Raw genomic sequence first — 26,638 nt, forward strand, 5'->3', positions numbered from 1 at the left:
TAAACTTGATTAACACTTTAGGAAACTTTTCTTTGGGTAAATTACCCCAAAATTTACTTAGTGAAATAAAATTAATTTGGAAAACAAAGGATGACAGTGCTTTATTTTGGAAGTTATATCTATGTTTTTTTTAAATCCCCTATAACCTAGAACACATCTGTGATTTTTATTTTATTGAAAATGATATGATAGAATGCCTTTTTAGCATCTCTGTGTACTGGGAGAGCTTAGCAGTTCATGTCATTAGTCATCTCAAATGTATAATGAAGCAAATGATAAGTCCTCAGACTTGTTATCAAGTTCAAGGTAAGGGTCTGGTAGAACAAACTGTGACAGAATTTTCCTGTCCACGAGAGGAAGAGAAAATAGAGATGCTGTCTTTTATAGTAGTCTTAGTGTTATACTAGCTGGGGAGAATCAGATTATTTTAAAATTGGAAAAGGAAACTTTAGGCATGTGGGGATCATTTCTGCTTAATTAAATTTTCCAAATTTCTACCTAACCTTGAAATGCTGTGAAATTCTTTTGGGGAAGGTTCTTCCTATTATTAATACCACAGTTGGTGATGCTAACTCTGGCAACCCCCAAAATTCTCTAGGTCCTATGCCCAAATAGATTGATAGAATTATTTTAACTTTTCCTATAGGCAAATTCTTGAACTGGGATGAGAGCAATTCTTGTTTCCTCCATGCTTTGTAGTTAGGAACAGTCTTTTTTATTTGCTGCTTTTCTTTTAGAAATGTCAGATTATACAGATATTCCCTTGTTGTACCACAGTTTGCTGATCTAGGTTTGCAGAGAGGCTCAGAACAAGAAAGGCAGAGCTTCTGAGAATTTGATATTATCCAAGATAATAACCACTATTTTAGTTGTGAAATGTTGGTCAAGATATTCTGGTTTTGAAGATCTTTGAATTATCTACACAACTTTCTTCTCTTTCTCTTCCTCTTTCTCCTCCTGCTCCTCCTTTCTTCTTCTTCTTCCTCCTCCTCCTCTTCTTTTTCCTCTTGTTTTCTTTCTTGTCCTCCCCATCAGTGTCCTATAATGGAAAGAGCATTGTATTTGGAGCCAGAACAGTTAAATTTAAACCTTGGCTTGGTCCCTTGCTCCCTATGTGAATGTTGGGTTGAATTTCTTTATCCATAAAATAAGGTTATTGCACATGATGGTCTTTAAGGTCTCCAACAAGGTCCTGTGACTCTAAGAACATGGTGTAGTAGAAGGAATGATGGAAATAGAATCAGGAAACCTGGATTCCTCTTCCAAGTTTGCTACTTCCTTATCTGTAAAATGGCAATGACAATACTGGTCCTTCTACCATGACAGGTTGTGGTCAAGAAAGCATTTTGTAAAGCTTATAGCACCCTAGATTTGTTTTAAATGATGAATTTTACCCCATTTAAATTCTCTGAACCTCAGTTTCCTCATTTATAAAATGGTGCTGATCTAGCTTACACTAGTACAAAAGGAGTAATCAGGGCTCATCATGAGCTTTTCCTGAAATTCACAATTTATTGTTTCTGTGCAAAGGAGAGAAAAATCTTCCTTGCTTTGCTGAACTAGTGTCTGGAAGGCAAGGGCAAAGAAAAGGAGAGTAATATTTTCTCTTTCTTATAGGTTTCATCGTTTTCAACAAGAGTCTATCCTCTTGAACTTTAATCAACCTATCATCAGAAAACAGCCCTATTCACTGGAGAGCAACTAGAGAAGTTTGCAGTGTCTGCTTTAGCAAGCAAGGGGTCAAGGTTCATGTTTGCCTCTGAAGTAGGTGCCCCCTTCCAACAAAAGTCAGAACATCATAATCTTATCAGATTAGCTCGGGGACTCATCAAATCTACAAGGATTTCCTTGGATCAACTATTTGCCCTCTTACACTGCTTAATTCTGAGGATTTTGTGAGGAAACTATTTGACAGATCTTAATGTACTGTTAAAAACGTAAATTTTTGTCACCACCATCATTACTTATTATTAAGCTTTCATTTGTACATGGTACTGTTTCTTACATAGTCAAGAAAAAGTTACAGACACTGCTCATTAGGAACTTTAAATAACAAGAAAAGAGATGAGTTCAACTTGAGAATCTGATATAAGACAAGTTCAAGGAGCCAGCCTAGAGGGGAAACTGTCCAGAGGATGACTGTGATTGACAAATAAGGGCCAAATTGAACAGCTAAGGCTAGAGAGTAAAGTGCATGGATGACTTTCTCAGTCAAGGAGCAGAGAAGATAAATTAAAGCTATTCCAATGCTATAAAAAGCCCGGAGGGAAACTGGAAAGAAGAGACTTTCTATTGAATTAGCTAGCATTTTACCACGGTGTATTTAAGACTCAACAATCAATGAGCCCTGATACATTTCAGCAAGATTCAGTTCTATTCACAATTTTGATTAATTTCTAACCAAATCATGAGGAAATGTGCCATAATGCATATCCAAATATGTCATGAATGATTCACCAGCTATAAAAACATATATTGTTCTGAGGTAGTAAATCTAGAAGAGAAAAGAGGAAAATATTCAGAATATAGTAAATAGATTGAATTTTTTTTCAACAAACCTGTCAGTTGTTAAATATAAAACTGGTATAACCACAAGGGAAAGCTATGGACACAATCTAATATGGCTGTCATTGCTCAAAACTTCTTTGGAAGTCTTCTTTTTGGAATGGAATATGTAACAGCTTTTAAATATATCTATTTATAGAACTTATTTTTTATCTTGAGGACAGATTTGATTTTTGAAATGTGCCAAAAGTTCTTCAAAGACAAGTCCATGTGACAAAACTGGGTAATATAATTTTGGCTAAATAGTTTGAAAGACTCAATTAAATGAATTAAAAAGTATGACTATGGAATAATGAGACTTTTTTCCTAATCCATTTAATTCTAAAGGCAAATAAAAAAAAGAGTAGTTTCATAAGTACTTTGAGCCATGGCAGTATTTATTGGTGGAAAAAAACTGTGTCACCCAAGTACTTCAAAGAGTCAACTTATTTGGATCTAAGTGATGTTAGTGTGGGCAGTTTACTGTCTGGCATTCAAGATCCCCTCTAACTTGACACCAGAAATCCTTATCTCCTGCTATTTTCTAGCCAGATTGGGTGAGTCTTTCCTGTTTGTCCAACTCATACTTTGCACTCATGGATTGGCCCTTCCTGTTCTCTGCATTAGGAATATTGTCTTTCATTTCACCTATTGAACTCTTCCCATTCATCCTTTAAAGCCCACTTCAGGAACGATAACCTCCAGGATATCTTCTTTGATCTTCAAAGCGGGGAACAAAGTTATCTCTTAGATTCCACCTACCCCTTTATTTTGTAGCTCACCATGCCATTTAACATGGACAATAGATAAAACACACAATACACAACATCTAATACATTATGTCCCTACTGAAGAATGAGCTCTTTATCTAAACTTTGTTATTGTTCATAGCCTAGTACAACATTAAGCTTCCAGGATGCATTTTACAAATATTCATTGGAACGTCTTGTAGAAATGTTCATTATCTGGGGCAGCTAGGTGGTACAGGGGATAAAACACCAGCTCTGTTCAAATCTGTCCTCAGACACTTGACACCTACTAGCTGTGTGACCCTGGACAAGTCACTAAACCTCAGCTATGTCATAAAAACAATGTTCATTATTGCATCTTGTAGTGTGTATGCTAAAAATCTAAGTCCATTTATTTATAGTTTTGCCTTGTGATTTGCTATTGGATTTATCTGTTTCACTCACATAGTCCTCTCAGAAGTTCCCAAAGTGGGCAATACTGCCCCATGGGAGGTCCTGGAAATTTCTTGGGGGAGCAGTAGTACCCTTAGGTGCAATTGGAGGGTATTGAATAAAAATAAAGGAGTGGTGGAAGCATAAAGAAAGAAGAGAAGAAAATTCTGAAAAAAAAAACTATTTGTACATGTTTGATCTGTTGTGTAACAACAACAAAGTTGTTGTGATTATATTATTTTCCAAATAAACACACAAAATCCAAATTATAGCCCATCAGTGTTCAAGTTCACCAACAGGTCTTAACAAGCAAGCGTTGGCAGGCCAGTGTGTTGCACATTGTCAGGAAGTCCAGCATTCATCTGCAGGAATATGTGGGTGTAATGACTTGTTTACAATACAATACTATACAGTTACATGACACAACATTGCATCATCAAAATTTCAATATAGGAAAATACCCCCCACAAATTTTCAATAAATTATTAAATTTAAGATGCATCATTTCAAACTATACATTTGAAACGATGCAAATTTCAAAAAAACCATTAAAGGGTCAATGAAAGTAGTTTTCTGCGGGAGAGGGAGGCGCTAAGCATTTTTTTAATAAGAGGGTGGTTGGCCAAGTAAGTTTGGAAACTTCTGCTCTAGATGAAGGCAGGTATAGGTATAGGTGATGGAGAGATGTGTTCAAATACTGTATTCAAATACTGCCTTGGAGACTTATAGCTGTGTAACCCTGCCTCTATTTGTCTCAGTTTCCTCCATTATAAAATGAGGATAATAATAATACCACTTCTCAGAGTATTTGTGAGAATTAAATAAAATAATATTTATGAAGCACTTAGCACAGTGCCTTCCATATAGTAATAATTTCTCCTTCCTTCTTTGTAGATAAAACTTCTGAGAAGTAGCTTCCTGGAAGAGTTCCCTGGGAAGATCACACATAAAATGCTGGTCATAACTCTAGACCTTAATTTATTCATCTGCAAAGTAAGATGATTGAATTTGAAGACATAACTGTGTCAGAGTGACTAGAGATTTGTCCTAGTTGACTAACACTGGGCTGAAGAACATGTTTTGTCAGTGTGATATTCTGTGACCCAACATTCATGAAATTTATGGTCTCCTGCTAGCCCTAAATGATGGAGTGCAATCATTCCCACTAACCTGAGCCATCACTTTAACTTCCTGGGATCCACCATCCCCCAACATTATGACTCCTACTTCCTACCTCCTCCCCTCCTCTGATTTCTTTCCAGACTTTTGGCATTAGGGGGTCACGAGTATTTAGGCACTAAATTATAGTCGTGGACCAGACTCTCAGGATAATGTCACCCTCCATTTCATTTGACAGAGAAGACTGTCCTCTGCTTTGCATGGCATGGAGGTCAAGGAAACAAGTATTTACTAAATGTGTATTGTGTTTCAGGTATTGTGCTTTGACTAAGGATGACTCTGACATAAAAAAGAGGTCTTTTGAGGTCTCAGTCTTCCACTTAACCATTGAGTTGTGTGCTGGAGTCTCTACTTCCACTGGGACTTGTGACCTACCGTTTATTTCTATACCCTCCCCAACTGAATTTTTCACAGCAGAATCTCTAGTTACAGTTCTGAAAGGAGGAGAAGACTATGCCTTTTGCTGGGGATTAAGCTAACTGCTCAAAACTTCTCTCACTCTCAGCCAACTCTGCTTTAGAAGACCATCGTCCAAAGTACAGAGACAAAGCCAAAATTGGGAGAAAGCAATGAGATTCCTCCCCCGCCCCAGTGTCTGATCTGATGTGTCTATTATTCCCTGTGGTCTTTGTAGACAGTAATATATTTGGAACTTTGAAAATAAAGCAAAAAAGAACTTCTCACAAGTTAAAAACTTCCCCTTCCTTCCTTCCTTCCTTCCTCCCTCCCTCCCTCCTTCCCTCCCTCCCTCCTTCCCTCCCTCCCTCCCTTCCTTCCTTCCTTCCTTCCTTCCTTCCTTCCTTCCTTCCTTCCTTCCTTCCTTCCTTCCTTCCTTCCTTCCTTCCTCCCTCCCTCCCTCCCTCCCTCCCTTCCTTCCTCCCTCCCTCCCTCCCTCCCTCCCTTCCTTCCTTCCTTCCTTCCTTCCTTCCTTCCTTCCTTCCTTCCTTCCTTCCTCCCTCTCCCTCCCTCCCTCCCTCCCTCCCTTCCTTCCTTCCTTCCTTCCTTCCTTCCTTCCTTCCTTCCTTCCTTCCTTCCTTCCTTCCTTCCTTTCTTTCTTTCTTTCTTTCTTTCTTTCTTTCTTTCTTTCTTTCTTTCTTTCTTTCTTTCTTTCTTTCTTTCTTTCTCTCTCTCTCTCTCTCTTTCTTTCTTTCTTCCTTCCTTCCTTTCTTTCTTTCTTTCTTTTTCTCTCTCTCTCTGTTCTATGAAACACACACATAAGATGGTACTTTTCTTCCTCTTCTTCCTCTTCCTCATTTTTTTCTGTCTTTCTTGCAGTAACTTTCTGGTCCTCTTTTTTTTTAAAGATATCTTGCAGCATCTTATTGAACAAGTATAAATAGATGACACTTACACGTCACTTAAGGCTGGCAAAGTTTCACAGACATTATCTCGTGTGATTCTCAAAGTGCCTGTGAGGCATAGTTACTACAGGTGTAATTATCCTTATCTCACAAATAAGGAACTTGAGATTAAGAGGATTTATTGATTTTTCCAAAGTCACATGGTGAGTAAATGTCAGAAGCTGCTGCTATTGCTGTTTGTCCTTTGTTCTCAAAGAGGACCATTACATCAGGAAGGTGATGCCATGAAATGCAAATGAATTTGATTTAAGTGAGGGAGAGCTTTGCAAAGTCACCAGCCTCACTTTCTCCTTCCAAGTCATCTAGGTCTAGGGGCCAGATATAAATCAGGACAACTGGAGATTGTACAGGATGCAATGGGAGACCTCAGTCTTTTCAATCTAAGGTCTGTAGGTTAAAAATAATGAACCATCAATTTTACCATTTACTCACAATAAAAACTGAACATTTCAAATCCCTTAAATCATTTCCCAAATCACAAGTACAGATGGTGTTTAGTTTGAATGAGACAACACCCATTCAGCGTTTAAGGCTAGGTAAGAAGAAATGAAGCAAAGAGTGGCCTCTGTTACCTAGAAAAAAAATCTATGTATGAGGGGAAGACCCCCAGGAACTGTGAGCAGGACCACTTTTCTGTGGCCACAAGTTTGGATGTTCTAGTGCTCTTCCTCAACCTGCAACTACAACTTAGAATTGTGGCCTGGATCCATGTATGGGTAATGCAATAGATTCTTGCACCCAGTACTAGCAAAGGGAACCCTGTAACCTCCTTCTGACCAGTTGTTTCCCCCCTTTACCATATGTAAACTGATAGCTCTGGAACCAGCTTCTGTTCTTTCTGATTCAGTTGACCCTATGGCCTGCAGCTGATTTCCTGTACAGAGGTTTATATTGGTACAGTCTGTGCTTCAACTCTCACCCCAGTGAGACAGACTTTCCTAAGAATCTTCTAGATTGCCTTGGGCTAGGAAATGGTTTTACCTTATCCTTGTGTGGATTTTTTTCTCGTCCAGAATTTGTTTTGAGGTGTTATTTCAACCTGTTTGTAGGGGTACTTTGGAGGGCCTTTTCTCCTTTATCTTCCAGATGTTTGCAAAGTGTTCAAAGCGGGCACCGTTTTGGGGGTTTCTGGATTTAAAAGCAGAAAAGGAATACAAGTTTGTTGCTAAAACAGTAGAAAGAGGGTTGAATTTGACAGATTTCAGGAGGTCTGTAAACTTGGATTGGAAAAACATGTTACTTCCTTATTTCAACATAATTGATTTCCTTTTTAATCCAATGTTTTATTTTTTATTTTCTTCATTTCAAAACATTATTCCAAGAAGGGATTTTTAGGCTCAGCTATACTGCCAAAGAGGTCAGAGATACAGAAAAAAAGGTTTTGAATCTAGCATAAACATTTGATCAGAAGGTCTTTTGCTTGGGAATTCTTGGAAAATATCCCAAAATAATTGGACATTTTGGAAAATATTGAGTACTCATTACATGCTGAACTGAGAAAAATACTGAGTCTTGTAATGGATAAACCCATGTTCTATTTCAAATGCTTCATTTTGGTGAGGGATATTTTTTTGATTACTTTTAGTCTCTAGTGCCAAATAGGAGAATACAGAGGTACAGCTACATAGGTTTGTTCATCTCAGGGAAACAACAAGCTGGAGCTCCACTTTTGAACACCATCTGTTTTTGTGGTTTGGGAAATGATTTAAGGGATTTGAAATGTTCAGTTTTTATTGTGAGTAAAAGGCAAAATTGATGGTTCATTTTTTTTAACCTATGGGCAATATGTTCCTAGAAGACATGTAGCTTCAGCTTAAAATCATACCAGCAAGACTTACAGAACAAGTTCGACTCTGGCAGGAAAGGGAACCCTATTTTAAGGCACAAATACATTTGTCAATGCAGAGTTTTTCTAATATTTTATTTTTATCTTCACTGACTATTTCTGTATTCAGGAAGAAAGAAATTTCAAAAATTTCTTCAGAAAGGAATTGATTTAAATTTTTATTGCCCATAACTGGAAGGCAAATGTTACTTGCATTGCATAAGTTAAACATGAAAATTTCTCTCTGAGAACTCTCTTTTGTAAAGTCTGTAAGTCTTAACCCTGGAAGAGAGATAAAGAAATGTACTTTCCTCCTTTTCTCAGAGACGTGAAGGCCTAGAAGTTCTGAATATTTCATTGGACAGAGGCTTTCATTATATCCTCTGGTTTTGCTTAATAGTTGATATTTGTTTCAGAGAAAGGTGTAATAGGGTAATAGTTGAGGTATATGTGCAAATGGCTGTAATGGAGGCTTAAAGGATCTGAGATTTAGAATTGTAAAAGACTTTAAGAGTCATTTATTCCAACCTGTTAGTTTTGCATATGAGGAAATTGAGGCCCATAGGGGTTAAGTGACTTGCCATGAAAGGAATAAATAAAACTTAAAATATAAAAAATGAATAGTGCATGTCATACATGAATGTTACATTCTTTTGACAAAAGTAAGCCTGATCTGAGCAGATTAATTTCAAAGATAATTCAGTTCATTTATAAAAAGTATTCAGTGAAATGGAGTCTAAGAAACTGACAATGAAGTTGAATAATTCATGCCAAAACCTTCCTTCTTCCTTTTATTCTAGATTTTTTAGTTTTTGTAGTCTCTTTCTACAATTTTTAAAGAGCAACCCCTGAGCAGACTTAACTTCATTTGGCAATCACGCAGTGAAAAAAAAAAGAATACTGGAAGAAGATCATTTAAATTAGTAATGCTAAAAAATCTTCTAAAGGCCTGGTGTGGCCATTAGAGCTTTTGAATGTTCTCAATTTAATGAATTTTTTTAACAAAAGTTTTATTACTATAGATCTCAAATGAAACTTTTATGACTTAATTTGAAAATTTTATAACTTTTATGACTTAAATCTAATAGTTTTGACCCAAATAAGTTACTCCTAATTTTTGAAATTACTTTTATTTCCTGCATAGTGGAAGAAGATAATCTACAAATTTATTACAAATTATATTTTCTAAATACAAATTTACTCTAAAGAGTTACTCTCTGGAGGTATAGATAATGTTTATTTCTCCAAAGAGCCATGAAACAAAATAGCTTGAATATCATGTTTAAAGAGTCGCTGACCAGGCACCTCTTTAAATCCTCATTTCTTCCAATTTGTACCTTTTAGTTAAAAATAGTATAGTTTGATTTTTTTATTCATTAAAATTAAACTAGTAATAATAATAATAAACTAGTAATAAAGCTAGTAATAAAAAATAATAAACTAGTAAAACCATTCTCTTTTAAAAATTTGCCTGTTAATGAAGATTATTTTCATCCTATACTACATCTTTTTGTTCCCTTGTAGAAACTTGAAAAAAATGGTTGTTAATTTTTGAATCTCTTAAGAGCTCTTTTGAAGTAATTTACTATATGAATATGCAAAGATTTATGTACGAAGACTAGTGTAAATGTAATACACTGCAGTAATGGAAAGTTGCAGAGAGGAATGCTACCTTGGCTTGTATAAATAGCTAGAAATGTAAATGATATCAATAGAAACAAACAAAAATGTGTCCTTTTTCCTCATGTCAATACACTTGTATTCTAAATATCTTAAGGGAGGATCCATTGTGGTCCAGTGCATCTAAGATCCAATGAACTAATGCTGAAGTTGGAAGATCAGGGCTCAAATTGTTGCTCTTATACCTTAACATCCCTGGTCCTCAGTCTTCTGATCTGTAAAATAAGAAAGTCTGACTTGTTTTCTGAAGTTCCTTCAAGACCTAGTTTTATCATCCCATAATCAACAAAAACTTACCCAGAAACCACAATGGGCCTCGCACTATCTGAAGGATCGTCATAATTTAATATTGTGTATGTAATAATAGGAGGCAGTGTGGTATAGTGAATAGAATGCTGGTGCTTAGAGCCAAGAAAACCTTGATGATTCGAAGAACTCTTAAGGATTTGTCATAGATGTGTTGTGATATAGCTCCTCAGGCTGAAAAAAGTCATGTTCATGGAGTAATAACAGGACAGATATGGGTATGGTCAGCTTAATGGAATGAGTACATTTCAGCAAAATCTGCTTTCATTCATATTTCTAATTGATTTTTTTTGCCCTACTTATTTCTCTTATAGAATCAGAAATTTCTTTCATTGGGGTAAATATGTATATATATGTAGATATGTATTGCCCTCACTCCCATCTAAAAACAATTTCATATATTTATTCAAAGCTGTTTAAATATGTTTTTAAAGGTTGTAAAATCCTGGTAGAACTTGGTTTGCCATGCCATGTTTCTAGTGACCATAATGACATCTCTCAAGGTTGTTGTGAGGAACAAATAAAATAATATTTGAATAAGAATGGTAAGTTAGGAAATAAGAGTGTTGTTCATGTTAAGGAAGTTGACAAGAACTGTAGGGTTAGATCTAGTTAATACTGAACGTTGAACCAATGCCAACTGGCCAACAATGATTTATTATGCACCTACTATGTAGTAGATATGTGCTGAGTACTTGGCATATAAACAAAAGTTAAAAAACAAACAAACAAAAAATAGCCTCTGCTCTCAAGGAGCTAACAGTTGAATGCAAAAAACAATATGCAAATAACTGCACAAACAAGATATTTAGCATAAATTGGAGAATAACTAATTAAATATAATGAATCCGAGGAGTATCATGAGGCTCAAATGAGATAATGGATGTAAAGTATTTTATTGTTGTTGTTACTGCTATTGCTGCCGCTGCTGCTGCTGCTGTTGCTACTACTACTACTACTACTACTACTACTACTACTACTACTACTACTACTACTACTACTACTACAACTGCTACTACTTATTAACCTATAGTCACTAGATCTTCAGTCTGGTGGCAAATTAATTCCCTGAGCCTTCTATTTCATTCCTTCTGAGCTCAAGCAGTGTTTATACAGCAATGTAGAGGTGTGCTGGTAACAATAAAAAAAGTTTACACACTTTTAAGTTTAATCTCCATTAATGAACACTTTCTTACATTTAGACAATAAACAAAATAAAGCAAACCTAGATTTGTAGTGATATTTTTTGTTACTATTTTTACTTGTTTTGTTAAATATTTCCCAATTTCATTTAAACATTAAACAATTTTTTAAAAATATTCATTTAAACTTGTTGAGGTCAGGATTCTCTTCCTCCTGGTATTGCTAGGTCAAAGGGTGTGCACATTTTTATAGCCCTTTGAGTGTAGTTCCAAATTGTTCTGCAGAAAGATCAGACTATTTCACAATTCCACCAGCAATGGATTAGTGTCCTAATTTTTCCACATCTCCTTCAGCCTTTGTTATTTTTCTTTTCTGTCATGCCAGGCCATCTGGTCCATGTGATGTGGTATCTCTGTGTTGTTTTAATTTTAATTTAAATAGTGATTAAAAGTATTTTTATATGAGAGCATTGATAGCTTTAGTTCCTTTTTCTGAAAAGTGTCTTCATACATGTTATTTGACAACTTATCAATAGGGAATGGGTATAATTTTTACAAATTTGGCTTAGTTCCCTTATATTTGAGAAATGAGACATTTATCAAAGGAATGTTGCTGTAAATACCCCTTCCCATTTTCCTTCTAATTTTGGCTGCATTGGTTTTGTTTATGCAAGCCCTTTTTAACTTAATATAATCAAAAGAATCCATTTTATTTCCTGTGATTGTCTCTATCTCCTATTTGGTCACAAATTCTTTCCTTATCGAGAGAACTGATAAGAAAAATTTTTCCATGTTCCTATAATTTACTTATGAAATCACCTTTTGTATCTAAGTCACTTAGTCATTTTGACTTTTTTTCTTTTTTGGTATATGATGTGAGACATTGTTCTATACCTCATTTCTGCCAAACTGCTTTCCAGTTTTCCCTGCAACTTTTGTCAAATGATTTCTTGCCTACAAAGCTTGGATCTTTGGGTTTATAAAACATTAAATTACTGTGGTCATTTACTGCTGTGTATTGTTTATGTAACCTATTGCACTGATCCACTAATCTGTTTATTATCCTGTACCAAATTGTTTTGGTGATAATTGCTTTGGAATATTTGAAATCTGGTATAGCTAGGCTGCCTTCCTTTACATTTAAATATTTGGTAGAATTTCTTTTTCTAAGATAGGATGATTTAAGTATTCTATTTTCTTTTCTGCTAACCAGAATAGTTGGTATAGTTGTAAATCTTCATTTATTTCAGGTTGATTGTCAGTTTTGCTCATATATGATTGAGCAAAATAATTTCTAATGATTAATTGTATTTTCATTGGTGGTGCTTTAATCCTTTTCATTTCTGAATTTTGTTCAAATTTGTTTTTTATTTTCTTAAAATTGAATTAATTGAAGGTCTATCTTTTTATTGTTTCTTTTTAAAATTGTTAATTTTATGAGTTCAAGAGATATTTTAGCATTCAATTTTATTAATCTCTTCTTTGATTTTTAGGATTTCCATGTTGGTGTTTACTTGGGGACTTTTAATTTTTTCCCCTAGGTTTTTTCTTTTTTAGTTATATGTCCAATTCATTGATCTGCTTTTCTCTCTTTTACTGATGTATATGTTTACACATAAAAATATTCTCCTAAGTACTGCTTTGGCTTCATCTCGGAAATTTTGGTATATTGTCACATAGTTATCATTGTCTTTAAAGAAATTATTCATTATTTCTATGATTGGTTCTTATACTCATTCATTTTTTAGGATTAGACTATTTAGTTAGCAATTAGTTTTCAATTGCTGCTTCCACAGCCCTTTATTGTAATTTTTATTACATTATGTTCTGTAAAGGATGCATGAAATATTTCTGTTTTTCTGCATTGAGTTGTGAGGTTTTCATGCTCTAATACATGATTAATTTCAGTGAAGATGCCATGTATAGCTGAGTAAAAAGTACACTCTGTTTTATTCCAATTCAGTTTTCTCCATAGGTCTATGACCTGTAACTTTTCTAAGATTCTATCCATCTCTTTAACTTCTTTTTTTTTTTTTTTATTTTATGGTTAGATTTCTCTAGCTCTGAGAGGAGAAATTTGAAGTTTCACACTATATAGTTTCATTATCTTCTCCTATATTTAACTTTTCCTTTAAGAATTTGGATGCAATGCCATTTGGTGTAGCTTCTGTGCTTATCTCTTTCAATTAGATCCATTTTTGCTTTTGTTTTGTCTGAAATCACACTTGCTACCCTTCCCTTTTCTACTTTAGTATAATAGATTCTGGTCTTATTTAATTCTCTGTGTGTCTCTCTGTTTAAAATGCATTTCTTGTATTGTTAGATTTTATTTTCTAATCTATTTTGCTGTCTCCATTTTATGGATGAGTTCATCTCATTCACATTCATATTCACAATTATAATCAGCCCTCCCTTGCTCAAAACAAAGTCAAGCGCAAGTCATGTTATCATTTTTCTGATGGCATGGTCCTCTTCGGCAATGAAGGATGAACACACACACTAACTATGCATTTGCCTCCATCCTATATTCTTCTGTTTGTGCTTTTCTATTTCTTTTAATCCTGTCCCTCCTCTAAAGTCTTTTTTTTTTCTGAGCACTGCCCTTCCTTTCTTCTTTCTCTGACACCTTTTCCTTCCTTGTTAGGGAAGATACATTTCTGTACTCAAGTGTATGTATATATGTATTTTCTTTCTTTCAATCAATTTACATGAGAGTGGGGTTCAAGCATAACTACTCCACCATTTTCTCTTCCACTGTAAAAGCTCTTCTATATATGTCTGTTTTATGTGATGATTTTTCTGTTCTTCATCTCTTTTCTCTTTCTTCAAGTTTGTAATTTTTTCTTGCTCATCCACTTTTTAAAAGAACATCTTAACATAATTAACTCAGTCCTATGCCCTCTGACTATGTGGAATCCTTTTAACTTCCATAATCATGCTGAAGTTCTTAGGAGTTACCATGTAGGAATACAAACAGTTTAATCTTGTCTAATCCCTTATGATTTCTCTTTGATGTTTATCTTTTTATGTCTCTCTTGAGACTTGTATTTGAAAGTCAAATTTTCTATTAACTTTTAGTGTTTTCATTGTGAATGCTTGAAAACCCCCTATGTCACCAAGTGTTCATTTCCCCCAATCCCCTGAAGGTTTATACTCCATTTCTAAAATTTAATTAATTAATTTTTAATTGTCAACATTCATTTCCACAAGATTTTGAGTTCAAAATTTTCTCCCCATCTCTCCCCTCCTCCACCCCAAAACATCATGCATTCTGATCATCCCTTCCCTCAATCTGTCCTCCCTTCTATCACACTCCTCCTCTTCTCTTATTCCCATTTTCTCTCTTTTCTTGTAGGGAAAGATAGGTTTCTATACACCATTACCTGCATTTCTTATTTCCCTGTTGCATGCAAAAACAATTCTCAACATTCATTCCTTAAACTTCGAATTCCAACTTCTTTCCCTTCCTCCCTCCCCACCAATCCCTGCTGAGAAGGCAAGCAATTCAGTATGGGTTATATATGTGTAGTTTTGCTAAAGACTTCCATAATAATCATGTTGTGAAAAGCTATATTTCCCTCCATTCTATCCTGCCCCCTATTTATTCTATGCTCTCCTTTGACCTTGTCCCTCCCCTGAAGTATTTACTTCTAATTACTTCCTCCTCTCATTTCTCCCTTCTATCATCCCCCCATCCCACTTAATCCCGTCTCCCCTACTTTCCTATGTTGTAAGATAGATTTTCATACCAAATTGAGTGTGCATGTTATTTCCTCCTTAAACCAAATGTGATGAGAGTAAGTTTAACTTTTTCCCTCTAACCTCTCCTTTATCCCCCTCCATTGGAAAAGCTTTTTCTTGCTTCTTTTATGAGAGATAATTTGCCCCATTCCATTTCTCCCTTTCTCCTCCCAATATATTCCTCTCTCACTCTTTAATTTTATTTTTTTTTAGATATCATTCCTTCCTATTCAACTCACCCTGTGCCCTCTGGATATATATATATATATATATATATATATATATATATATATGCATAATTCCTTCAACTACCCAAATACTGAGAAAAGTTTCAAGAGTTACAAATATTTTCTTTCCATGTAGAAATGTAAACAGTTCAACTGTTTGATTTCTCTTTCTTGTTTACTTTTTCATGCTTCCCTTGATTCTTGTGATTGAAAGTCAGATTTTCTATTCAGCTCCAGTCTTATCGAGAAGAATGCTTGAAAGTTTTCTATTTCATTGAATGACCATTTTTTCCCCTTTAGTATTATCCTCAGTTTTTCTGGATAGGTGATTCTTGGTTTTAATCCTAGTTCCTTTGACTTCTGGAATATCATATTCCAAGCCCTTCAATCCCTTAATAGAGAAGGTGATAGATCTTCTGTTATCTTGATTGTATTTCCACAATATTCCAATTGTTTCTCTCTGGCTCCTTGCAATATTTTCTCCTTGACCTGGGAACTCTGGAATTTGGCTACAATATTCCTAGGAATTTTTCTTTTCAGATCTCTTTCAGGAGGTGATCTGTGGATTCTTTCAATATTAATTTTGCCCTCTGGTTCTAGAATATCAGGGCAGTTTTCCTTGATAATTTCATGAAAGATGATGTCTAGGCTCTTTTTTTGATTATGGCTTTCGAGTAGTCCTGTAATTTTTAAATTGTCTCTCCTGGATCCATTTTCCAGGTCAGTTGTTTTTCCAATGAGATATTTCACATTGTCTTCTATTTTTTCACTCTTTTGGTTCTGTTTTGTAATTTCTTGGTTTCTCATAAAGTCATTAGCTTCCATCTGCTCCATTCTCATTTTTAAAGAACTATTTTTTTCAGTGAGCTTTTGAACCTCATTTTCCATTTGGCTAATTCTGCTTTTTAAAGCATTCTTTTCCTCATTGGCTTTTTGGACCTCTTTTGCTATTTGAGTTAATCTATTTTTAAAGGTGTTATTTTCTTCAGCAATTTTTTGGGTCTCCTTTAGCAAGCTCTTGACTTGCTTGTCATTATTTTCTTACATCATTCCCATTTCTCTTTCCAATTTTTCCTCCACCTCTCTTACTTGATTTTCAAAATTCTTTTTGAGTTCTTTCATGGCCTGAGACTATTGCGTATTTATTTTGTAAATTTTGAAAGCAGAAGTTTTGACTTTTAGGTCTTCCTCTGATGGTATGCATTGTTGTTCCTCATCTGAAAGGATGGAAGAAAATACCTGTTCCCCAAGAAAGTAACCTTCTATAGTCTTATTTTTCTCCCCTTTTTGGGCATTTCCTCTGCAAGTTGCTTGACTTTTGAGTCCTTTGTTAAGAGGAGGGTATACTCTGGGGACCTGTAAGTTCTCATTTCCTCCAAGGTGGCACAGTCAAGGGAAGAGAGTTTACACCTCCCCTGGCCTGTGCTCTGTTCTGGGAGCTACTGCAAGCTTTTCTGCCCAGAGTCTGAAAAAAGAATTCCCTCTCCAGAGCCTCCACCAGCTCCACCAGGTCAGCACTTCTCTTCACCCCAGGGCTGCCACTCAGGGCTGAGACCCAGAATGGCTGCTTCGTTTCCCCCAGGGGCTTTAGGTTGAGTGCTCTGCTGCCTCTACCTGGAAACACCTGGGGCCAGTACTAGGGCATGAGGTACCTGTTCCCTTCTCACCCAGATAAAAGAGCTTTCTCACTGACCTTTGAAGCTGTCACTGGCATTTGTGGGTTGAGGGATCTGAGTACTGCAACTGCTGCTGGTGGCACCTTGAAATCTGCTTCAGTCCTGTCCCTGCCATACTGGATGACCAAGGGTGGGCTGGGCTCTGCTCTGAGCCCTGTGAGATAGACATTTCCTGTTGACCTTCCAGGCTGCCTTGGGCTGAAAATCTCTTTCACTCTGCTGTTTTGTGGCTTCTGCTGCTCTAGAATTTGGTTAGAGTCATTTTTTTTTTACATGTATTTTATGGACAATGTGGGGAGAGCTCTTACAGGTAGTCCTTCTACTGTGCCATCTTGGATCTGCCTTCCTTATACTCACTTTTGCTGAATAAGTTATTCTTGGTCTTCTGCCTAATAGGCCATTGTATTCCAAGCCCTCTGATTCTTTTTTGTAATTTTTAAAATATAATTTATTAATTTTCAGTTTTCAGCATTCACTTCAACAAGATTTTGAATTCCAGATTTTCTCCCCATCTCTCCCCTACCCCCAACCCAGGACAGCATGCACCCCAACCACCCCTTTCCCTAATCTGCCCTCCCTTCTATCACGTCTCCCTTTCCCATTCCCCTCCCCTCCATTTTTCTTGTTGAGAAAGATAGATTTCTGTACCTGTTCCCTGTACAACTTATTTGCCAGTTGCATAAAACTTTTTTAACATTCATTTTTAAAGCTTTGAGTTCCACATTTTCTCTCTCCCTCCATTCCTCCCTATGCACCCTCATTGAGAAAGCAAGTAATTCGATATAGGTCATGCATGTGTAGCCATGCAAAGTATTTCCATGTTGCAAAAGACTAACAGCATTTCTCTCTATCCTGTCCTGCCCTGCATTTATTCTATTCTCCCCCTTGATCTGTCCTCCCACAATAGTGTTTGCTTCTGATTATCCCTTTCCTGAATCTTCCATTTCTTCTACTATCCTCCCTTTTCTAGCCCCTTCCCCTCTGCCTTCCTGCAGGGTAAGATAGATTTATATACCCAAGTGAATGTGTGTTATTCCCTCCTTAAGCCAAATCCAATGAGAGGAATGCTCACTATTCCCTCTCATGTCCTCCCTCCTCCCCTCCATTGTAAATGATCTTTCTTGCCTCTTTTGTGTGGAATGATTTACTACACTCCCTTTCTCTTTCTCCCAATACATTCTTCTCAACACTTAATTTTATTTTTCAGGTATGCTCCTTTCATAATCAGTTTACCTGGAGCCCCCTATCTGTACAAACACACACACATACGCATACATACAAACATACACACATATGTATATAGATATATCACATATACATATATAATATACACATTCATATGTACATGTATACACACACACACTATATATGAGTATATATACTATATTTGCTGTGTAAATAGTTCAACTTTAATGAGTCCCTTATGTTTTCTTTTTCTTATTTATCTTTTCATGTTTTTCTCCATTCTTCTATTTAAAAGTTGTATTTTCTATTCAGCTCTGGTCTTTTCAACAAGAATGCTTGGAAGTCCTCTATTTCATTGAAGTTCCATTTTCTTTTTTACCCTGAACTATTATACTTATCTTTTCTGGGTAGTTTATTCTTGGTTTTACTCCTAGCTCCTTTGAACTATGGAATATCATATTCCAAGCCCTCTGATCCCTTAATGTAGAAGGTACTAAATCCTATGTCACCCTAATTGTGCTTCCACAACACTTTTTCTTTCTGGTTGCTTGTAATATTTTCTCCTCGAATTGGGAACTCTGGAATTTGACTACAACATTCCTAGGAATTTTCCCAGTGGATTCTTTCCATTTCTATTTTACCTCCTGGCTCTAGAATATCAGTTCAGCTTTCTTTGATAAGTTTTTGAAAGATGATGTTGAGGCTCTTTTTTTATCATGTTTTTCATGTAGACCAATATTTCTGGAATTATCTCTCCTGTATCCATTTTCCAGGTCACTTGCTTTTCTAATGAGATACCTCACATTGTCTGTTGTTTTTATTCTTTTGGTTTTATTTTATAATTTCTTCATTTCTCATGAAGTCATTAGTTTTCATTTTCTCTATTCTAATTTTGAAGGGATTATTTTCTTTTTTTAATTGAATTACTTTATTTGTTTTCAGTGTTCATATTTTGGGTTTTTTTCCCACTCCCTCCCCCTTATTCTTCCTTCCCTCCCTACTCCCTCCCTTTGGCACATACATTCCTCTTAAATGCATGTTTCATAGAAGAATTTAAATGAATGGGGGAAACCATAGAACAAAACAAAACATAACATAATACAAAATTATCTATTTCTGCCTGTGATCCAACTCCATAGTTTTTTCTCTGGATGTGGAAGATATTTTGCCTCAAGAGTCCATTGGAAATTTTTTAAGTTCATGCATTTCAATGCAGTACTAAGTCTACCAGTAAAATTCCTTGTACACTGTGGTTGTTGCTGTGTACAAAGTTCTCCTGGTTCTGCTCCTTTCACTCAGCATCAATTTGTATAAGTCTTTCTAGGATTCTCCAAAGTCTTCTTATTCATCATTTCTCATAGCACAATAGTATTCCATTACATTCATATGCCACAACTTGTTCAGTCAGCCCCCAATTGATGGACATCCCCTTCATTTCCAATTTTTGACTACCACAATGAGAACTGCTATAAATATTTTTTATACATGTGGGACTCTTTCCCATTTCTATGATCTCTTTGGGAAAAAGTCCCATGAATGATATTGCTGGGTCAAAGAGTGTACACATTTTTTCCTTGAAAACAGGAATTGGATAAAGGAAAGCTAATGACATTCTAAGACAGCAAGAAATCCTGAACCTATTTTATGTTCACTTTGGAGGCACTGGAGGCAGGTGCCTTGACTTCCTGTGACAATGTGTCTTGTTCTTCCTCATCTGAAAGGATGGGAGGAGACACCTGTTCACCCAGAAAGTAACCTTTTATGGTCTTATTTTTTCCCCCCTTTTGGGCATTTTCCCAGCCAATTACTTGATTTCTGAATCATTTGTGAAGAGGAGGGTCCTATTGTCCCTCGTCTCCCCAGTACAGTGTTCAAGGCTAAGATTTGACTTAGCTGTTGGATTCCCCAGGGCTTTTGGTGGGTGCAGGGCCATCACTGAGGACTGAGGTTTAGATCAGCTGCTCCCTACCACCAGAGGCTTTAAGCTGAGCTGCCTGGACAATGGACCCAGGTTGCTTCCTGGCCACTGCCTGTAGCTGCCTGCAGACGGCTGCTGCTGCTCCTGCCACCTGGAGCTATTGCTGGAGGAACCCCATTCCCCTCTCGCCTAGCTGAGAAAGCCCTCCCACACTGGCCTTTGGAGCTTTCTTTGTCGCTTGTGGGTTGAAGGATCTGGGAACCTTCCTGCTGGGAACACTGCCCTGAAGGTCTGTTGTCATTCTGTTCCACCCAGTGCTGTGTGTCCAGGGCTGGGCTCTGCTCTGCTCAGCATCCTGTGAGATAGACCTTTCCTGTCAGCTTTCCAGGTTACCTTTGGCTGGAGACCTCTTTCACTCTGTTGTTCTGTGGCTTCTGCTGCTCTAGAATTTGTTGAGAGTCATTTTTTACAGGTATTTTGTGGGCTGTGGGGTAAGTGCTGGAGTATATGCGTCTTTCTACTTCATCATCTTTGCTCCTAAAGAATCTTGATAGAGTATTTCAAGAAATCATCAAGGAAAATTGTCCTGAAGTTCTAGAACAAGAAGACAAAGTAGAAATAGAAAAAAAATCAACCAATCCCCACCTGAAAGATTACCAGAGAAAAACTTACAGGAATATTATAGCCAGTTTCAAAGATCAAGGACAAAATATTGGAAACCACAAGAAGAAAAAAAAATTAAATATCATGGAGGCGAAAATAGAATTGCACAATATCTAGGAGCTACAATGTTGAAGGTTCATAGGTCTTGGAATACTATATTCTGTAGAGCAAAAGAGCTGGGGTTAAGATCAAAGATAACTTAAAAAATTAAGTATCATCCTCAATGAAAAAAAGATGGGACATTTAATGAACTGAAAGACTTTTAGGTTTTTTTTGTGACAAAATCCCCAGAATTTAGGGAAAATTTGACATATAACATCCAGGAAAAATATAACGTAAACATTAAAGACCAAATAAGGTACTCCATAAGGTCAAGTTGTTTACTTTTTATATGTGAAAATATTAACAGTTAATTTATCACTGTCATTTATATTTGGGTAGTGTGAAAGAAAGATTTGGGTTGAGACAAGTATGATGGGGTGATTCTAAAAAAATGAAACTGTGTTGGGAGAGATAAAAAGGAGTAATTATCTCATACAAATGAGGCACAAAAGGAAAAAATTGATACCAAAGAAGCAAATTGGGGGAGGATGAGTAGTACTGGAACCTTACTCTTATCAGGAATATGCAAACATGGATACATATATATGTATATATATACATGCACACACATACATACACACATATGAACACACACATATATATCTATGTATATGTATACATACATACATATGCATACATGTATGTATAAATGTCTTCTAAATTCAGAAAGAAATAAGAAGGCAAGGGGATGGGGTGGGGGACAAAATAAAGGAGGAAATTTTAGAGGGGTGGATAGGTTAAGGAATTGGAGGGCAAGTTAGTGGTAGAAGTGAAGCAGAGGAGTGAGAAGAGATAGGGTAAGCGGTGTGAGAAGGACAGTGAGGAAAAATAGGAAAGATGAAAATACAAAACAAGTAATTGTAGCTTACAATGTGAATGGGACAAATTTACCCATAAAAAGGAAATGGATAGTAGGTTATAAATTTGAATTCAACAATATGTTGATTTCAGGAATAAAAATGAGAGTCAAAGACAAAGATTAAAAAATAAGGACAGGAATAGATTTTATTATGTTAAAAAAAAAAAAACCAAGGATACGAATCATGATCTCAGATAAAGTTAAATTTAAAATAGATATAATCAAAAGTGAAAAATGGAGAAACTAGACTATATCAGCAATATTATTCAATATAACTTTAGACCACTTAAAATACCTAGACAGTATGAAATACTTGAGCATGTATCTGCCAAAATAGACATAGGAAGTATATGAACATAAAATTAAAACACTTCTTATACAAATAAACTTAGATCTCAATAATTAAAGTAATATTTATTGTTTATGGGTAGGCAAAACCAACATAACTTTTAAAACTGTTTTACCCAACTAATGTATTCATTCAGTGTCATCCCCATAAATTACTAAAAAAAAATTTACTGAGGTAGGAAAAAAAACTACTAAGTTCGTTTGGAGGAGCAAAAGATCAGGGAACTTCAAAGAAGCCAGGAAAAAAAGATGTAAAGGAAGTATCAATGGTATTAGACTCTAAACTATATTATAAAGGAGAACGTTGTTGAATGGTGTTTTCAATTATTTTAATTTAAATTTTCTATATAAATAAAACCTACATAATCCAGAATAGAAACAGTGCAAAAAACTAGGAAAGAAAACTTTCACAGACTATCCCTCAGATGGTAAGTGACAGGGTTGGAATGCTGCTGTGGTGTAGGAAATGATGAGCTGGTTGATTTAGAAAGAAAAAACAACAACATGGAAAGACTTGGACCTATGAAGGAAGATGCTATCTACTCTCAGAGAAAGGGATGACAGGTGAAAATAAGCATAGTACAGTGTTACACACACATACTCACACACACACACCTATATACACACATATAGACAAACATACATATAAACATATATATGGGTTTTTGTGTATGTATACAATATATGTATGTATAAGTGTCAGTGTATATATGTATATATGTGCATATTTCTACATATGTATATATATATCCATTTGAATCTTTGCTTGTAACTATTTTAACATCATTGTCTTCTTCTGAGTTTGTATTTTGCTATTTCTTGTAACCATAGTAGCTTTCTATGGTCATGTTCTTTTTTGCTGTTTGCTCATTTTTTTCAGACTACTTCCTGACTTTGTATTTTATGTTAAAGTTAGGCTCAGTTTCCAGTGTGCGTGGGGGTACTATCCCAAGCTTCAGTATTTTTTACAAAAGCAATAGGGAAGTTAATAAGAAGAGAGTCTGTGAGGGGAAGATTTCAGTTTGGAACATATTGAGTTTAAGATATCTAGGAAATATTCAGTTTCAAATGTTTACTAGATAGTATGAAATGGTAGGCAGGTGTGAGTTCAGTGATAGATACAGATCTAATAATCATCTGCATACATACAAATGGTAATTTAATCCATGAGAGCTTTTGAGGCCACCAAGTGGAATAGTATAGAGGGAGAAAGGGGACCAGGAGAAAACCTTGGGGGACATCCACTGTTGTCAGCACAACCTGGATGGAAATCTAGCAAAGTAGAAAAGAGGAGTGGTTAAATAGGTAGGAAGAGAATCAGATAAACATAATGTCAGAAAAGCCTAGAAAAAAGAGATTAAGAGAAACAAGAGATTGACAGTGTCAAAGACCACAGAGAGGTTAAGCAGTTAGAGAAATGAGAAATGGATATTAGATTTGACATTTAACAGAGAATTTTTAACATTGGAGAAGGCACCTTCAGCGTTCAGAAGCTAAAAGGTAGAGAGTTACAAAGAGAGTGAAAGGAAAGGAAGTAGAGTTGCTGATTGTAGGCAGCCTTGTTAAAGAGTTTAGCCATAAAAAGGGAGCCCTGACAGCTATCAGGGATGATAAAATCAAGTGAGCTTTTTTAAAATGAAGATAAAGGAGAAATGTGTGAGTCTGTAGCTAGTAGGAAAGGAAAATATTGAAGATCAGTGAGAATGGGAATGATGGAAGGGATAATGAGCTGGAGTTGGCAAGATGGAATAGGATCACTTATGTACATAGAAGGTTTTGCCTTAGCAAGAAGAAAGGGCACCTTTTCATAATAGATTTGAAGGAGATTTTAATAGAAAGTATCTGAATGATGTATCAGCTGAGAAGAGGGAAATTTATGGGATATTTGAGGAACGATGAAAATTTTGGGGGTACAGCTATGTTGATTGACACAATGAATTGATTAATGGAGTATAAAAGGCTTATCTTGTCACAGTGAGGGCCTAGCTGAGATTATGTAATATAAATTTGAACATAGGAGTGGATGTAGCATGGTCTCATGATTTTCTAAAGTGTCATTCGCCAATACATAAAGAGGAATAAAGGTGGTGGATGGTAGGAGTAATGCAAGTCAGAGGCTTGGTAGAGAAAGATCTTTGATGGGCTAAAGGGATAAGTTTTGAGAGAAGGGGAACAGTGTTTAGTTGAAATGAATAATTAAGGGGCCAAAATGAGAAGAGAGGAGAATTAGACAATATGGGAGTGATGGTCTAGAGAAGGATTGAAGGGAGAAGGATTTGATTATTGCAGTGATGATAAAGAACAGAGATTGGGTTTACAAGGCAGAGGGAGAGATGGAATGACAGCAGATTTGATCAAATAAAAGAATTTCAAAATTCATGAACATAGAGGTGAAATAGGTGTGGATGATGGCAAGACCAGGGTAGTTGATGCTGTCAGGGGGAGGATTAGGTCATGGGAAATGAGAAAGTTGAGGAATTGGGAAGTTAGGATGTTTGTGGGAGTACCAATGTGTTTGTTAAAGTCCTCTAGAATGACTGCAGGAGTTGGGTAGGAGGGAGACCATGATTCAGACATTGAAATCATTGAACATATCCTTGAAGTGTGAGGACAACTCCTACCAGAATCTTGACTGGGTAGTAACTATGGATTGAATGATCTTCAAGGAAGGAGAGGTTGTTGAGTGGTAATGGTAGGAGATCCTGGAAGTGGCAAAGGGGAGCGATGAATAATATTCCAACTCACCCCTCATTACTGATGAAACAGAAGAGTAAATCAAACAGTAACCAATGCTTGACAGATTGACTGAGGAAGATATTGTTAGGAGGGAATTAGGTCTGAGTGCATGTGTGAAGATGGAGAGAATAAGAAAGGAAAAGGTTTAATTTGAAAGCAAATTTGTTATCTATGGTGCTGGCATTCCAGAAAAAGAAGATTAAGAGAAGTTAAAAATAAGCAAGAATTTTTAAAATTAAAAAGATTAAAAAATTAGCTTAAAAGATATCTTCCACCTTTCTGTAAATAATAAGAAAACTAAATTATTTAGGAATAAAACCATATTATTTTTAAGAGGTTGGTTTTTAATGTTTGCTGCAAAGCATCTTTTGTATCAAAACCAAGTGCATCGATAAATTAAGCAAAAATAGAATTATTGTGCTGTTTTGAGATATTTGGAATTAATATTTCACTAAAAATACATAATAAAACAAGTTGTGTTTCCAAATCCTGCAAAGACTAGGATCTCTTTCAGGAGGTCACTAGTGAATGATTTCAACTTCTATTTTATTCTCTGGTTCTGGGAAAGAGCAGCTACAAATATTTTTGTACATGTAGATCCTTTCCCTTTTCCTTGAATCTTTTTTTGAGTATTGGTAATGCAACAGTCCTGCACCCAGCAACAGAAAAGTGACTCCTGTAAAATACTTCTGACCAGTTGTCCAACTCCTTTATTGTCTGAGGACTGAGAGGTCTGGGAGCTGCTGCTGTTGATTCAATAGCTTGCAAGGCCCAAGGGTGATTTGGCAGTACTTCCATTTTTACCCTGATGTGACAGACCTTCCCTATCAATCTTCTAAGTTTTCTTGGGCTGAGAAATTATTTTATCTTTTCCTTTTCTGCTGTTCCAGAATTCATAATAAAATAGTTTGGAGAATTTGGGAAAACTCTGGTGAGTCCCTGCCTTTCCACTGCCATCTTGGCTCCATCTTTTGACTACATTTTAAAATTCTGGATGAGTTTTTTCACTCTCCACCACCTAGGATTATCTTTGATTCCCTTCCCTATCATCTCATTCATATTTCTTACATGTGAATAAAGAGATTTTTTTCTTCTTCTGAATTTACCATGTTATTCTATTAAGATTGTTATATTTTTGGCCAAGATGGCAGAGTAGAAGCAGGGACCAGCTAGAGCTCTCCCCACACACCCCTCAAAAAAAGCTTTAAAAATTACTCTAAGTAAATTCTAGAGCAGTAAAAGCCACAAAATGACAGATTGAATCAAATTGCCAGCCCAAGACAATCTGGAAGGTTGATGGGAAGGCTCTATTGTACTGGTTTGGGAACAGAGTGCAGTTAGGCATGGGTCATGCTGGCATGGACTGAACAGGAACAGGCCTTAAGAGACTGAATAAAAGGTAGCTGCTGTGGATTTCAGACTTCTCAACCCACAAATGCTGAAGACAGCTTCAAAGTTCAGTGGGAAAGATCTCTCACCTGACTTAGAGGGGAGCATGGTCCATCCTCAACCCCAGGGCAGCTGCAGCCCCTGCTGAAGAGGAGGCTGCTTCTGGAGACCTTCACTTAACAAAGTTCGAAAGTCAAGTAACTGGCTGGGAAAATGAGCAAACAAGGGAACAAGAAAAAGATTATAGATTCTTTCTCAGTGAATAGGTATTTTCTTACATCATTGGTGACAAGGACGATAAAAAAGTACAGCTAGAAGAAGACAACAAAGCCAAAGCACCTTCATCCAAAGCCTCTAAGAAAAATATGAATTGGTCTCAGGTCATGGAAGGGCTCAAAAAAGGATTTTGAAAATCAAATAAGAGAAGTATAGGAAAAATTGGGAAGAGAATTGAGAGTGATGCAAGAAAACCATGAAAAATGAGTAAACAGCTTGCTAAAGGAACCCTCCCCCCCAAAATGCTGAAGAAAATAACAGCTTTAAAATTAAACCAACCCAAATGGCAAAAGAGGTCCA

The 26,638-nt window shown here is 36.1% G+C and overlaps 1 long non-coding RNA gene across 1 annotated transcript; it reads right to left on the bottom strand.

The window, feature by feature from the left end:
- Positions 1-689: 689 nt before the first annotated feature.
- LOC140510512 (uncharacterized) lies at positions 690-10,040 on the bottom strand. The gene is made up of 3 exons (XR_011969263.1): positions 9,956-10,040; positions 7,247-7,393; positions 690-1,039 (listed from the first exon to the last, which is right to left on the bottom strand). It is a non-coding gene; the product is annotated as an uncharacterized lncRNA (long non-coding RNA).
- Positions 10,041-26,638: the final 16,598 nt, after the last annotated feature.

This window comes from Notamacropus eugenii, chromosome 6 (assembly GCF_028372415.1).
Source record: "Notamacropus eugenii isolate mMacEug1 chromosome 6, mMacEug1.pri_v2, whole genome shotgun sequence".
NCBI classification, from domain to species: Eukaryota; Metazoa; Chordata; class Mammalia; order Diprotodontia; family Macropodidae; genus Notamacropus; species Notamacropus eugenii.